Genomic DNA, 14,934 nt, shown 5'->3' on the forward strand with positions numbered 1-14,934 from the left:
TGGCAGTTGTCTCTCTCCATAGAGTAGAGGCAGAAAGCTTTTACTTTCAATTTCAGAATATTCGCTGACCTGCATGTCAGACGATTTAACATTGAAGGCTAACGAGATGGAAGGTGCAACAATTGCAATAAAGATATTCATTTAAAAGAACTCCAGGCACCATATGGTTATACTACAGCCAGCTGTACTGGTTATTGTGCATGGAGTGTTTTTTTAATTTTCTGTACAACTGCTGAGATTATCCCAAACAATTGTGCTTTATGTGCACGAAAGGGCTTCTGGGAATTTTAGTTTTGTAGTCAGAAATTTTTATTGTAGTCCTGACATCTTTTACAGCATCAATTTTGGAACAAATAAGGGAAACACTGCATGAGATTTAGAAAGGATGAGCGTATAGAACAAAACAAAACATAATCACAAAAAAACAAACAAACAAACAACAAAACAAAACACCATAACTAACTATATCATAGCCTACATGTTAACCCAATATCTGTGGTTACCTGTAGTGCTACTTTTAAAAAAAATAAATATAACCATTTTCTGCAACAGGAGTGGGTGTGCAAGTGATAAGTAACCTTAATGATAGGAGTACACAACAATCATCCTAGTGACTGTACATAGTGCTCCTCTAAAGTACTGTTATTCCCACACCCACCCCGATTCTGCGTATAGACAAGCTACTGAATATTGTCTGTTGTCATTTAAGATGTCTCTTCATTAAACAGTGATTGCATGCCTCCCAACCATCAAGATTTTGGCGGGACAGTTACAATTTTTCAGTACTGTCCTGCCTTCTTTTGGGTACACCAGGGAACTGTCCCCAAGCATAGCACGATTGCATCATCAGACACAATCACGCTATGTTCAGGTCCTGTTTTAAAGCAGTCATTTTCATATGGATATTATAGGGGAAAGAACATTTATGAAAAGAAAATTATTTGAGGGGATTTGGGTCACAAAATAATTCCAGGGAAATTTATCAAATCATTCTGTTCTACTACGTGGTGCAAACATGTAAAAGGAGAGAAGTCTCTAAATGAATTTGTCTGCTTGTTTCCATGGCGATTTCTCAATTTTTCTAAAATTTTCTAAACCACCTTTTAGAACAGAATACTGATAGATCTCCCATATTATGCTTGAAAACAGATGGAATGGCTTTTAAGCAGATGTACAGGCTAATACAATGAAATAGCTCAAGAAAAGGTGAGATGGACTCCTATGGGTGCCATCGGTAAAGTGAAAAGTGCTGGGAGTTTAAAGTGGATTTAAAGTTAATTTCAGATTTAGGCATTAACCCCCTTAAGGACCAAACTTCTGGAATAAAAGGTAATCATGACATGTCAGGCATGTCATGTGTCCTTAAGGGGTAAACATTGCAAATGACAAAGCAAAAATCAGATTTTTGCAAATATATTATTAACACACAAATCTGAAATATGATATACAAATTCTGAAAAATTATACAAATTCTCCAAGTCAATTTTGGTTTCAGTTCGGCTATAAAGGCACACGCCGGACATAGCTCAGTGCTGCGGCTGCGCAATAGCCTCCAAATGCATTCCTATGGGAAAGCATTGGATTGTCTAAGATCGTCAATTTTGATGATCTCAGTCAAGGAGGCGGAACGGGGACGAGCCAGTCCCGACAGGACTGTAACAGTACTGGAAAAGGGTGAGTAAAATCACCTTTTACATTGCATGCAGGGGGGACTGGTGCCTAAACTGTGTTTTTAAGACTATAGTGACTGGATTACATATTTATATTCTTGTCACTATAATGTTCCTTTAAAATTTAAAGCTGCCATTCAGGAAATATTTTTACAAGAAAATACACTGGCAGTAAATATGGTTGGCAGTTTCAATTTTGCTGTACTTGACTTGGTACTGTAATACGTCCTGTTTCAGGGTTTGTAACGAAAGCAAAACGGCCATTTAAAAAACAAGTGGAAGGATCTGGAGCGCTTTGCCAATACAAATACGTTAAATATTTACTAACATAAAAAAGGAAGTAGGGAAATTTATTCTAAGCCACCCACTTCTTTCTTCACTGAATGTTTATACTCTTATATGTAAGTAATTTCATTACCAATCTCAGATCTGTAACTGAAATTCACAGGCTGTGATTTTACAGAGGAAATCCCTTAAAGCAAGTTAATTCATATAATATTATAAACATTTTAATATTTAAATAGATCAATAGCAAAAGTGCTTTGTAACAATTTTGCAGTACCTTTAATTCACTAATCAGGGAACTACAGTGGACTGAAAAGATTGGGCTCAAATAACTGCATATTATGGCCTAAATTTTGCAATCTGTTTTTCAGCTCACTAAATTCAGTTTCGTCAATAAACCCCCAAGTATAAATACCTCAATTTAGAAAGAAATAACAGAAAGGAGAGTGTATGTATTCACTGAATTGGAATTTGTGCAGAATTGACAATTAAAAGGTTATTCCAACTACCATGACCACTTCTGCTTTTAGAAGTGGTCATGGTGGTTGGAGTCTGTATGTGCAGGGTTTCTGAGATATTTGCTCTTTTGTGCCAGAGCCTAGTTGCACTGCGCCATGTGTGACTTACGCAGCCTGGAATAGAGTTCAAGAGCGCTGGCGACAGATGTAAGGAGATTCTCCCTTGTAGGCAGCACCCCTGTAGGGGGAGGCTTGTCTTTCCCTCCCTACAATGCTGCATAAGACGGGGCATGGGAGGCAGCGCTGGGAGCTTCACCCAGCGCTGGATCCCAGGTAAGTTTAGCTCTTTATTTTTGTTTATAAGGAGGAGAACTTAGTAAATAAATATGGCCTTATAAACTAAGAAGCAGGATGGCAGAAAAAATGGGTTAATAACCCTTTAAGGCCTCAATTTTATATTTTTGGATAAGGTTTTCAAATCATTTAATATTTTTGCATACATTTTTAAAATTATTTTTCAAAATATCAAAAATATATAATATATAAATATATAGAAATATATCTAAATGTTAAAATATTACAATAATTTTCAAATTATTAAAACATTTTAAAAGTGTATCTAAAAATATTAAATTGTGGCCAAAATTGCTAAATTTATTGTTAAAGGGAAACTCCACTGCCCAAATGAAAAAATTAAAAAAACAACAACAACTATATTTTAGTGTGCCATGACTTCATCCATTGTTTTGACTTGCTTTTTTATATGTAAACTCCCTACTGGGCACTTTGCACTTATTAAAAATAAAAAAATAAAATAAAAAAGTACCTTGAATTCCGTGCTGGACCAAATTCTTCACCTACAATTTCCAACCTCCTCTGTCAGAACTCGGCATTATCTTATTTCTGTTCGTGGTCCAATCATTGTTGGAAAGCTACCCCCTCGCATACACATGTTCTCATTCACGAGCGATGAGATAAGCTGAGTGTCAGCTCATCTCACCATCATGGCCCATTCTCCTCCTAAGCGCTGAGCAGGGGAAGTAGGGAGGGCTGTACATAGAGTGGTGGGACAAGGACATGGTGAAGGAAAACTAGGAGGCAACGGAGGTACAAGGGGAGGGGAATCAAAGCATCTAGTTAGGGAGGCAAGGAGAGACCAAGGGAGGCGCACAAATCCCTAAAGACTTCAACTTGCTGGCACTCTCATAGCACTGCCTGAAAGGGAAGGATCTGAATATATCCGTCACCAAAGCGTTCCTGGCTGACTAAGTCACGGATGCAGACAATGTAATGCTGTACAGGCAGCATTTAAAGTTGAAATGCTTCACATAGAGATTGCATGCACCATGACCACTTCTGAAAGCAGAAGTGGTGATAATGGCTGGAGTAACCCTGTAGCGTCCCTTAGTATCATATTATTGCAGCATAGGGGCGTGTATATATTACTTTACTGAATTTCTGATATGTTATTCTATTCAGAAATCTCATATTAGTAATTTGTGTTTCAATTTAGGTGTCTGGTGCAGCAATGAACTACCGTATTTGGGGAGAGAAGCAAACAGTCTGCATAATTGGTTAAACAAGATTATCCTATCTCGGGAATGTGATGTTATTTTTTTTCTCCACACAATTATTTAGCTTACATGGAATTTATCACACTCTACCTTTATACTCAGTTAGTCACAATTTGACTTTACTGTAAATCTTGAAATACATATGCAGTTCCTATTGTCTAGATTATACTGACTAATGTAAAATATCGGCCTCTCCTCTAAATATTATGGGCTTATGGGCTTATTTCTAATGCAATATTAAATATCTAATCTGTTCTTATTAACAACAACCAGTAGATACAAGTTACCATGTTGTGAAAATTGAAAAAGTGCATGTAACAATAAATGACTATTGCAAGTATACAACAGGAAAAAGTTATCCTTTCAGTGTCACAGCAGAGAGCAGCGAGATGTGCTTCTGTCTGAAATGGCACTTTTTTTTTTTTTAAATGACCCACTAGTCAAGAAGCACATAAAAAGTGCCCAATCACAACGAAAAAGCTCCCGACTACAACAAAAATCGGAGCAGAAATGGCAAAAAGGCACGATGCAGGCAGAGGAAACACAGGGGAATCTAATGACCCCCAAAAACAAGACGAACACTCCACTGGGGCCTACACGAAGCTGCGACGGAAAGAAGCGGCTGCTCAACCCGACAGCAAAGACTCGCACGGACCCCTCAACACACTGGCTTCCCACCCCCTGTGAACCGGCGGGGTAAATCCCAGTCCCCCCTGGACAACAGGGGCAGCCCAGCGAAGTCCTACCATAAGGCCAAGCCTGCAACACAGAGGGGCAACCCGGCACACAATGCCTCCAAGATGGCGGCGGACTGGGAGGCTTCCCACATCGCAGCGGACACAGAGCTTCGACTGGCCACAATTTTCGATTCATTTTGGGAAAAGCTTGAGGCATTTATGCGACCTCCCCACCTGGAGACCCAGCCAAAGGGCAAGCTATCAAGCCCACATCGGGTGACGGCACGGCGGAAAGCAAATGCTCTCGCAAGCTCCATTCGTCCAAAAGGCCGGTGCCGCAGGGATGCCATCCTGAAGAAAAGCTTGGGGAGACCCAATGACTGCAGAGGCAGCCTGACAATGACCCACAGAGCGTCCACGTTAAACTACTCAAGCTCTACACACAAACAAGCAATGACCAGCAACAGACCCAGCGAGAACACAGCAACACACGATCGGCAGTGGAAAAAGCGAGGCACGAGGCCCAAAATGGCAACATCATCAAGCCGGACCACTCCAACACGAAAGAGGGAACCTCCCGAGCACCAGTGGCACTTAACCGGGACTGTGATATACCCCCGGCGGCAGTTGGCTGACCGGGACACTGTGGGATAACCTCCCTACACCTCACACTGCCCCTATCGGAGACTGGTACTGGCCTATTGTTTCTGTATGATTTTCAACTAATGTTACACCAACGTGTTAGCACTAGCTATAGTGGTTTTTATATCTCCGTAGCTCATACATCAGGCTCTACAGCATGACAACAATGCCACTATGTTCCACTTTCAGCCTTACACACACCTGATGGCTAGCGAGGAGAAGCACCCACACACTAAAGGGCTAGATAATGCAGCATATGTTAACCTTTGTTTTATGTTTATTATTTTACCGTTTAACACATAGCAACGCAGTGACCTAACATACTTCTTTAGCCTGTCAACGATACACCTGTTTAAGCCTATAAATATGTCACACTCATGAAAATGCTCTTACACTATAAAATTGTTCCAGACCACATCTCTGACGAGAGCATAGTCTAGACTAAGCAAATATATATATATATAACTCACATCGTATTGCTAAGCTACTGTTATCTTAATATTATTGAGAAACTTCGGTTTTACGCATGATTATCTCACCATTTAAAACAGTGCAATGTCTATGTGGCCACATGTACATCTGTGATGAAAAATTTTGGCAACAGCTATTGTGGCAGTGCTACTATTCTGTTCAACAACTGCACAAATAAATTCAAGAATTTAAAAAGAAAAAGTGCCCAATCACTTGCTCTCAGGTAGCTTGCAGTCCACAAGCCCCTAGCCATATCTTCACAATATGTCCCTACCTACCCCTCTCAGGCTAATAATAGCGGGTCCAGGAGAGGGGAAGGGGCATGGGGGGAGAGCAAATAATCTGAAATAAAAACATCCTATAAAAAAATAATACTATTAACATTGCAAATGACAAAGCAAAAATCTGATTTTTGCAAATATATTATTAACACACAAATCTGAAATAGGATATACATAAATATTCATACCACAGCAATTACAGCCTCAATGCTTCTTGGATATGATGCACCAAACGTAGCATACCTGGATTTGGGCAGTTTCTGACATTCATCTCTGCAGATTCTCTGAAGCTCGGTCAGTAAACAGACGTTTTCAGGTCTCTCCATAGATGTTGGTCAGGCCACTTAAGAACATTCACAGAGGCCACTATTGCATTGTCTTGGCTGTGTCTTTATGGTTATTGTCCTGTTGGAAGGTGAACCTTTGGTCCACTTAGAGATTCTGAGAGATCTCGACAAGGTTTTCATTAAGAATACTTATGTCAATGTGACATTTCACTTTTTTTCTTTTTACTAAATTTGCTAAATTTTTTAAATATCTGGGTTTTGCTTGGCTATGTGAAAATATGTGAAAATAATGGAAAGATGAAATACTATATATATATATATATATATATATATATATACATACATATAAAACAAAACAGTGGCGTTGTACTCTTGTAACATTCAAATTAAATGTCCTAGTGCTGGAAGCTCCGACCATACAATTCAAATTAAATGAAGAGGAACACTCGAGGGTCTTATTGACAAATGCTATATGACTGCTTTTATTGCAGTACAGGTAAAAAACAAAAAAAGAATAATGTTTCAGTCCACACTGAACTTTTCTCAAGACTTGAGAGTAGTCCTGTGTGGACTAAAATGTCGCCCTTTTTTGTTATGTACCTGTACTGCTGTAATATATGTATTTGTACATAGGACAAACGTGCTATTGATATTTACCAGTCAGTCATTTTCCTTTGACAGAAAATATCCCAAAAAAATCATTACTCAACAAAGCTGTATAAAATAACAAAAATGATAATTAAGAGAACAATGAAACAATAAAAAATAAATAAAAAAAGACTTCACTGATTAGGCCCACCAAGGCCAAATGATCATCTGGGGTTGCTATTTCTCCTTTGCAGAGTTAGCATATTAGATTGGGGTTGCCTTTAGGGTGGGATCATTATAATAAGCAAATGATTTAAGTTCCCTCTGTAACAGCACCAATTGAGTTAAAGCAATATAAGTACCCAGACCACTTCATCTCAATGAAGTGGTCTGAGTGCAGTGTCCCTGTCATTTTGTAGATATGGCAATGTTTACATTGCAGGGCTAAACACACCTTCCTGATTGCCATTTAGACTTGGTTATATGATGTTACATGTCCTCACGCACTGCATGAGGACTTCAAATGTCCTCTTTTGTTGACCATAGACAAGGAAGCATTGAATTCAGTGCGTCTCTATAAAAAGCACTTGAACCCAATGCTTCCCTTTGACAAGTATTGAGATTGGATGAGCATGGTGATCTCCAAACATGCACTTTGTGTCCCCATTGCTTCTCTATGAAAAACACTGGATTAGGCAAGAATATGAAGAGGAGACTATCTAAGGAAAAACTTCACTTTCTCAAAATGTATCATCAAGCAAAAGGAATGTGTATTAATTAACTCACAAACAAAATGAAAATTTTAACCACGAAAGAGATTTTTTATAATCCAATACACCTAACTGTACCTTTGACAGAAAATAACCTATAACATACACTATGCACAATTGAACCATTTTCCTGTTTCTAAAATGTGAGGTATGAACCCCTTAAGTGATACTGAGATCTCTGATAGCACTAACAATCAGTTCCTCATACAAGCTAATTATAAACTACACTTTCCTGCTGTTATGCAAACATGCTCCCAGCAAGCTGCATTCAAAGAGAATCGGGGAGAATTCAACGCAGAAGGATCTCTCCAACCTTGCCACAGAAATAGCTCAGTTTGTTAATGCTCAAGCTAATGTGTGTGTGTGTGTGTGTGTGTGTGTGTGTGTGTGTATATATATATATATATATATATAGATAGTAGTAGTAGAAGGCTGCACTCACGGATTCCATAAAATGTAACTTTTAATAGGTCTTGTTTTAAAATCAATCAACGTTTCAGTCCTACTTGAGGATAATCCTGATGAAAGTCCTCAAGCAGGACTGAAACGTTGATTGATTTTAAGACCTATTAAAAGTTAAATTTTATGGAATCCAAAGTGCAGCCTTCTACTACTACTATTTGGATGTTTGGAGCACTGGTAGGGCACCCGGTTTGGGAATTGGAGTTTGAGTGCAAGGTACAGTGACTTTTTTGTGTGTGTGTATATATATATATATATATATATATATATATATATATATATATATATATATATATACACACACACACATACAAAGCCAAAGGCAGGTTTATATTTATATATAAAACTGCCTTTGGATTTGTATGTATGTGTGTGTGTATGTGTGTATATACACATACATACATAGTACATACATTTACATACACTTTAGCTAGAGCATTAACCAACTATTTCTGTGGCAAGGTTGGAGAGATCCTACTGCATTGTGGGGGTTTTCTCCCCATTTCTGTTCTGTCTGCCTTAAGCTTTGTGTTTATATCCTGTACATATATGTGATTATTGCAATGTTCTCACTATTTCTCTTTGTTTATCTCCTTACCACACTTGATTACACATCTAAAAATAAATATAAATTAACAATAAGGAAAATGAAAGAAAAAGAGCCTGTATCAGAAATCATAGCACGACAAAGATAATTTAACCTTTACATGGCATTAGCCAAATAGCTACCAAATGTATATATTAGCATATCCTGTAAATATTGCATGTTTATGCAATCAGTCCAGCAATGTACAATGTATAGGGGAGAGGTGGATGGGAGCAGAAATGAGGCAAGAGCAGTAATACGAGGGGAAGAATAGCAGGGACCCTTCCCTTGTGGCCATTGCTGGTAATGTCGCCAGAATCAGAGCTTATCGGAGAAGGTTCAGGTAATGGGCCCTCCTCTCTACGAGTAGGAGTCGAGCTTGGGTATCTCACCTAGTAGGGCATCACATGACAAGTATGTAGACTACACAGGTCTAGTGGTCAGTTTCCTGCTGACCTCACTGTGTCTCTCTGCCCCAGCTGTTCACTGTAATAGGGCTCTAAAGTCTACCGATAAGTCTGTTGATAAGTTCCAGTAAGTCCATATCGTCATATACATTTGAGATCTTTCCTCTGCTTGGAGAGCGAGTTCTGCTAAGGAACGGAGTTCTTCCATACGTTAGAACCATCTCCTTTTTCCAGAAAAGAAAGACGAGGCTTTTGACCACATTGAGAATGTCACGTTCTGTTCCTGCTTCGGATCATTTCTGGCTATGGCTTCTGGTATCCAATACTCTTTTTACAATTCTTGTTTAGTTTTTCTTGGTTTTCTATTCTATGTCTGGTTTTCTTTAAGTTGGGGTTTCTGGGTTCATTCCTTTATTCTGTTCCTGGAATTCCCAGTCTCCTAGATTCCTTTATATGTTTGTTTTATGTTGCCACACCCTTTCCTTTTCCATTTATCCTTTTGTTTCAGTTGGTTCCTGCCAGCAGCTGCTCCAAGTTCTCTGCCCCTTTCTTGCAGGTAAGTGCTGTGTGTGTTTTATTATTTTTTATTTAGTCGTGCATATAGGCAGTCTAGGACCCACCTAAATTGGAGTACTTTGGCGCAGTGGTGGGCTGCATACAGTGGCGTACACATGACCCATGGGGCCCCGGTGCGAAAATTGATCCGTGGGCCCCCCCTCCTCGCGCTTACTCTGCGCGGGCCGGGGCAGCAACACATGGCGGCGGGCACCTGGTCGCAGGGCTTGCAGGGCTGCGACCGCGGTATGTACGCCAGTGCATGCAGATGCACACACACTTAAAGGACCACTACAGACACCCAGATCACATCAGCTCAATGAAGTGGTCTGGGTGTCAGGTCCCTCTAGTTTTAACCCTGCAGCTGAAAGCATAGCAGTTTCAGAGAAACTGTTATGTTTCACTGAGAGTTAATCCAGCCTCTAGTGGCTGTCTCACTGACAGCCGCTAGAGGCGCTTCCGCCATTTTAAGACACTGAACGTCCATAGGAAAGCATTGAGTAATGCTTTCCTATGGGCGGTTTGAATGCGTGCACGGCTCTTGCCGTGCATGCGCATTCGGAGCTGAGAGGCGGAGGGATCCCCAGCGCCATGGGAGTCCGGCACTGGAGAAAGGTAAGTGCTGAAGACACACACACTCTCACGAACAAATGCATACACACTAGCTAACAGACACACACATTTACTGACATAGACACACTCAGCGGCAGACATACATACACACTCACTTACAAAACATACACTCTCACTGACAAACACACACTCACTAACAGACATCAAACAGACTCACTAACACACACACACAAACACACTAAGTAACAGACACACACAGTAACACACTCACTGACACTCACTAGCAGACACACACACTCTAACACAAACACCAACACTCACACTAACACACACATACTAACACACACACACTAACACTCACACACAAACTAACACTCACACACACACTAACACACACACACACTAACACTCACACACACTAACACTCACACACGCACTAACACTCACACACACTCACTCACTCACTCACACACACACTAACACACACACACACACACTAACACTCACACACACACTAACACTCACACACACTCACTCACACACACTTACACACACTCACACTCACTCACACACACACTAACACACACACACACACACACTCACACACACACTAACACACACACACACACACTAACACTCACACTAACACTCACACTAACACTCACACACACTCACTCACACACACACACTAACACACACACACACACACACACAAACACACACACACTAACACTCTCACACACACACACTCACACTCACACACTAACACTCACACACACTTACACATGTTTTTTTTTTTTTTTAAATCCCCCCAGCCACCCTACCTTTTGGAGTGCTGAGGGGATTCCCTGGGGTCCAGTGGTGCTGCTGGGCTCCTAGGCGGGCAGTCAGGCTGGCCGGTGCGCGAGGGAGCACTCTCCCCTGAGTGCTTCCTCTTCAGCTCCCTCGCGCGCCGCGTAGGGATGCCGGCGCCGGAAGATGACGTCATCTTCCGGCTCCGGTATCAGTGCGGTGTGCGAGGGAGCTGAAGAGGAAGCACTCAGGGGAGAGTGCTCCCTCGCGCACCGGCCAGCCTGACTGCCCGCCGGGTGTAAGCAAGGCCAGCCTCGGGGGGCCCGGAGGTGGCCAGCTTCAGGGCCCCCCAGGAGAAGAGGCTGGCCCAGAGCGTACATACCGGGTCGCAGGGGCGGCCGGGCCCCCTTGTGGCTGCAGCCACTGGCTGCATACATCTTGGCCATTTATGTATGTCTAAATCTCCAATGTTTTACATATATAGTACTTAGTTATGTCTCCTCTTGTTTTGCCCTTTATCTCGTCTTGTTTTATTTTGTCTTGTATTCCCAGTTCATGTACAATCTTGTCCTGCCCTGTTCATGTTTCCCTCATGTCTTGTGTACATGTTCTGGGTTCTGCTTTCTGTCCTGCTCCAGTTCTGGGTTCTCCTAGTTTTGTCTTGTGTGCTTGATTGGTGTCTATTTTAGTCTTACCTTGTTTCTGTACTGGATACATATCTGCTACAGAGCCTCCCTATTCAGATCCTGGGAGGTCTGCTTATTGTCATCTGACACCTGGGATCCGCAGAAGCTGCATCAGGGCCCTGGTATGTGGCCGCACAAACGCTGGTGCTCAACACCAGGGGCGTGCGGTGGCCCTGCACCAGGCCCTGATAATCCATTTCCACACAGTGACTATCAAGATCAGGGATTCTGACAGAGAATTCTGATGGTCAGGGATTTTATATAGACCGCGGAGAAAAGTTTAGTCTGGTGCAAGAGAAATGCTGCAGGATCCAGGGATGAGTCATCAGTGAACCTTAGCATGATCATGATCCAGTGAGGTCAGATCAAGGGACAGTTGAACCAAATGTAGAAAAGTGTGCCTATCCCAGGCCTGCATCTCCAGCATATGTCGTCTATAGTGGGCTCATAGGTATTTAATGATTGTGGGGTTTTGTACCAAAAGGACAGTAACTTGTATGCAGTTTCCTATATCCCACTAGACATAGCACAGTGTACTTTTATTATACAGGTATATTGTATTAGGCAAGGCAGGTTGCCTTTTTATAAACTTGATTTTATCTACTAAGCAAATCAATTACATAGCTTCAGTTTGGCCCTGATAGAAAATCATATACATTTCTGAAAAGCACCTAAGGATACTAACAGAGTGGAAGATCTGGGAATTTTATGGTTATAATAAATTGAGGAAAACATTGACAAAATGGATTAATGACAAGTTCTGCTTAAGTTAAATTATAAAATGTAAATTATACATTGTGCTAACAAAATTTACTGCTAATATATATTTAGATTAAATGTAATAAATACCTGAATTCTGCTTTCTAATTTAAGCTGAATCTGCATCCGCGTGTTGCCAGAATACTGAGAACAGCATTTTGTTCTACTCATTATGGCATACCATGTGAGGTTACAGAGCCCAGCCAAAACATGTACATTTACTGCAACGGGTATATATGTTATACTAATACAGTATAAAGAAATATGATGCCAGCTTGAAGTAGAAAATAACAGTTATTTTATCTCCATATTTACAGTTATATTTTCTCTGCCAGAAATTTGTCATGATGCACTAATTGTATAAATTACATATTATCCTTTGCAAAAAAAATGAGGTTATGTCAAATATTCACAGTAGGTGCCCTTTAGAATGCGTAAAATAGGCTTTACAGAGTGTTTTATGTATTATAAGCAATATGTTGAAAGATGAGGTCACAGACAAACTGAAGGCAGACATGAACGCATGTCAGTGTGTGTACAACACTTTACAGATCACGCAAGGTGGAGTGGGCTTTAAATATAAGGAAGTGCAGTGAATGATAACACTGATTCATCATGTAATATTTCAGAATTTCAGGGGAATTTCTGTGCTACTGACCTGTTAGATACACAGTCCTCTGTACTTTATTATGCACCGTTTGTTTGGGTTTTTACTATGAGGTAATCAAATATTAAGCCATGATGAATATAAACAAGAGAAAGAGTCAATAATAGATCAAAAAACAAAAAAAAAATGCTGCAGTGCAATCTATGGCCCACATATAATATGACCAGACGGAGAGCACTCTGAGGCTATTAAATAAGTAACAAGTTTGCTGTTTTAGTATATAGAATTTTCAGGGCATTGTCCAATTAATTAGTGGCTTGTAAAGCCTTGCGAACAAATCACAGATATTTATGTCTGTCCAATCACTGCAGTTAATGATAAGTATGAGTGGCAAGAGCTGTGCAAGAGATCGGCACAGCTACCAACTTCCGCTTTGAAACATAGTTCAAAGTGAGTGAAAGAGAAGAGCATGACACGTTTTGGCCATAGACAGCCACTGTGTACCACAAACTGATACATAGCAACAAGTGAAAGATAGAGGTTACACCTTACCAGAGAGACGCTTACAAAGTAGAGGAATGTAAGGCAACATAAGCAAACAACATACCAAAAATATACAAGTATAAATGTATAGACAAAAGTGGAATTCACGGTGATTTCAAAGTGAAATTTAAAGTAAAAATAGCCAAAATTGAAAAATTTGTCTTTATAAATGTAAACTTTGCATGTGTGTGTGTGTGAGTCAGTATGTATGTGTGTCTTACTATGTGTGTATGTGTATGAGTATGTCTGTCAGGGTTTCTGTGTGTGTCAGTATGTCTGTCAGTGTGTCAGGGTGTCTGTGTGTGTCAGTATGTCTGTCAGTGTGTCAGGGTGTCTGTGTGTGTGAGTATGTCTGTGTGTGAGTATGTCTGTCAGGGTTTCTGTGTGTGTATGTCACCATTTCTGTGTGTGTGTGTCAGTATGTCTGTCAGTGTGTCAGGGTGTCTGTGTGTGTCAGAAAGATTGTGTGTCTTAGTATGTGTGTGTGTGTGTGTGTGAGTATGTCTGTCAGGGTGTCTGTGTGTGTGTGTGTCACTATGTCTGTGTGTCACTATGTATGTGCGTCACTATGTCTGTGCGTGTGTCAGTATGTCTGTCAGGGCCTTTGCGTGTGTCAGTATGTCTCTGTGTGTGTCAGTATGTCTCTGTGTGTGTCAGTATGTCTGTCTGTTTGTGTCAGTATGTCTGTCTGTGTGTCAGGGTGTCTGTGTGTCAGTATGTCTGTGTGTCTTACTATGTGTGTGTGTGTGTGTCAGTATGTCTGTCAGGGCCTTTGTGTGTGTCAGTATGTCTCTGTCTGTGTCAGTATGTCTCTGTGTGTGTCAGTATGTCTCTGTGTGTGTCAGTATGTCTCTGTGTGTGTGTCAGTATGTCTGTCTGTTTGTGTCAGTATGTCTGTCTGTGTGTCAGGGTGTCTGTGTGTCAGTATGTCTGTGTGTCTTACTATGTGTGTGTGTGTGTCAGTATGTCTGTCAGGGCCTTTGTGTGTGTCAGTATGTCTCTGTGTGTGTCAGTATGTCTGTCTGTGTGTGTCTGTATGTCTGTCTGTGCGTGTCAGTATGTCCGTCTGTGCATGTCAGTTTGTCCATCAGTATGCATGTCAGTTTGTCCGTCAGTGTGCATGTCAGTTTGTCTGTCAGTATGTCAGTGTGTCAGTATGTCTGTCAGTGTGTAAAAATGTAAACTTTGCATGTGTGTCAGTATGTATGAGTGTGTCAGTATTTGTGTGTGTGTCAGTATGTCTGTGTATGTGTGTGAGTAT

At 40.7% G+C, this 14,934-nt stretch overlaps 1 protein-coding gene across 1 annotated transcript in view; it reads right to left on the reverse strand.

Moving 5' to 3' along the window:
• NFKB1 (nuclear factor kappa B subunit 1) overlaps window positions 1–14,934 on the reverse strand; it is a 114,001-nt gene that overhangs the window by 95,198 nt on the left and 3,869 nt on the right. The gene's annotated exons all lie outside the window — the stretch shown is intronic.

The sequence above is a fragment of the Pelobates fuscus genome, chromosome 6 (assembly GCF_036172605.1).
Source record: "Pelobates fuscus isolate aPelFus1 chromosome 6, aPelFus1.pri, whole genome shotgun sequence".
Taxonomy (NCBI): Eukaryota; Metazoa; Chordata; class Amphibia; order Anura; family Pelobatidae; genus Pelobates; species Pelobates fuscus.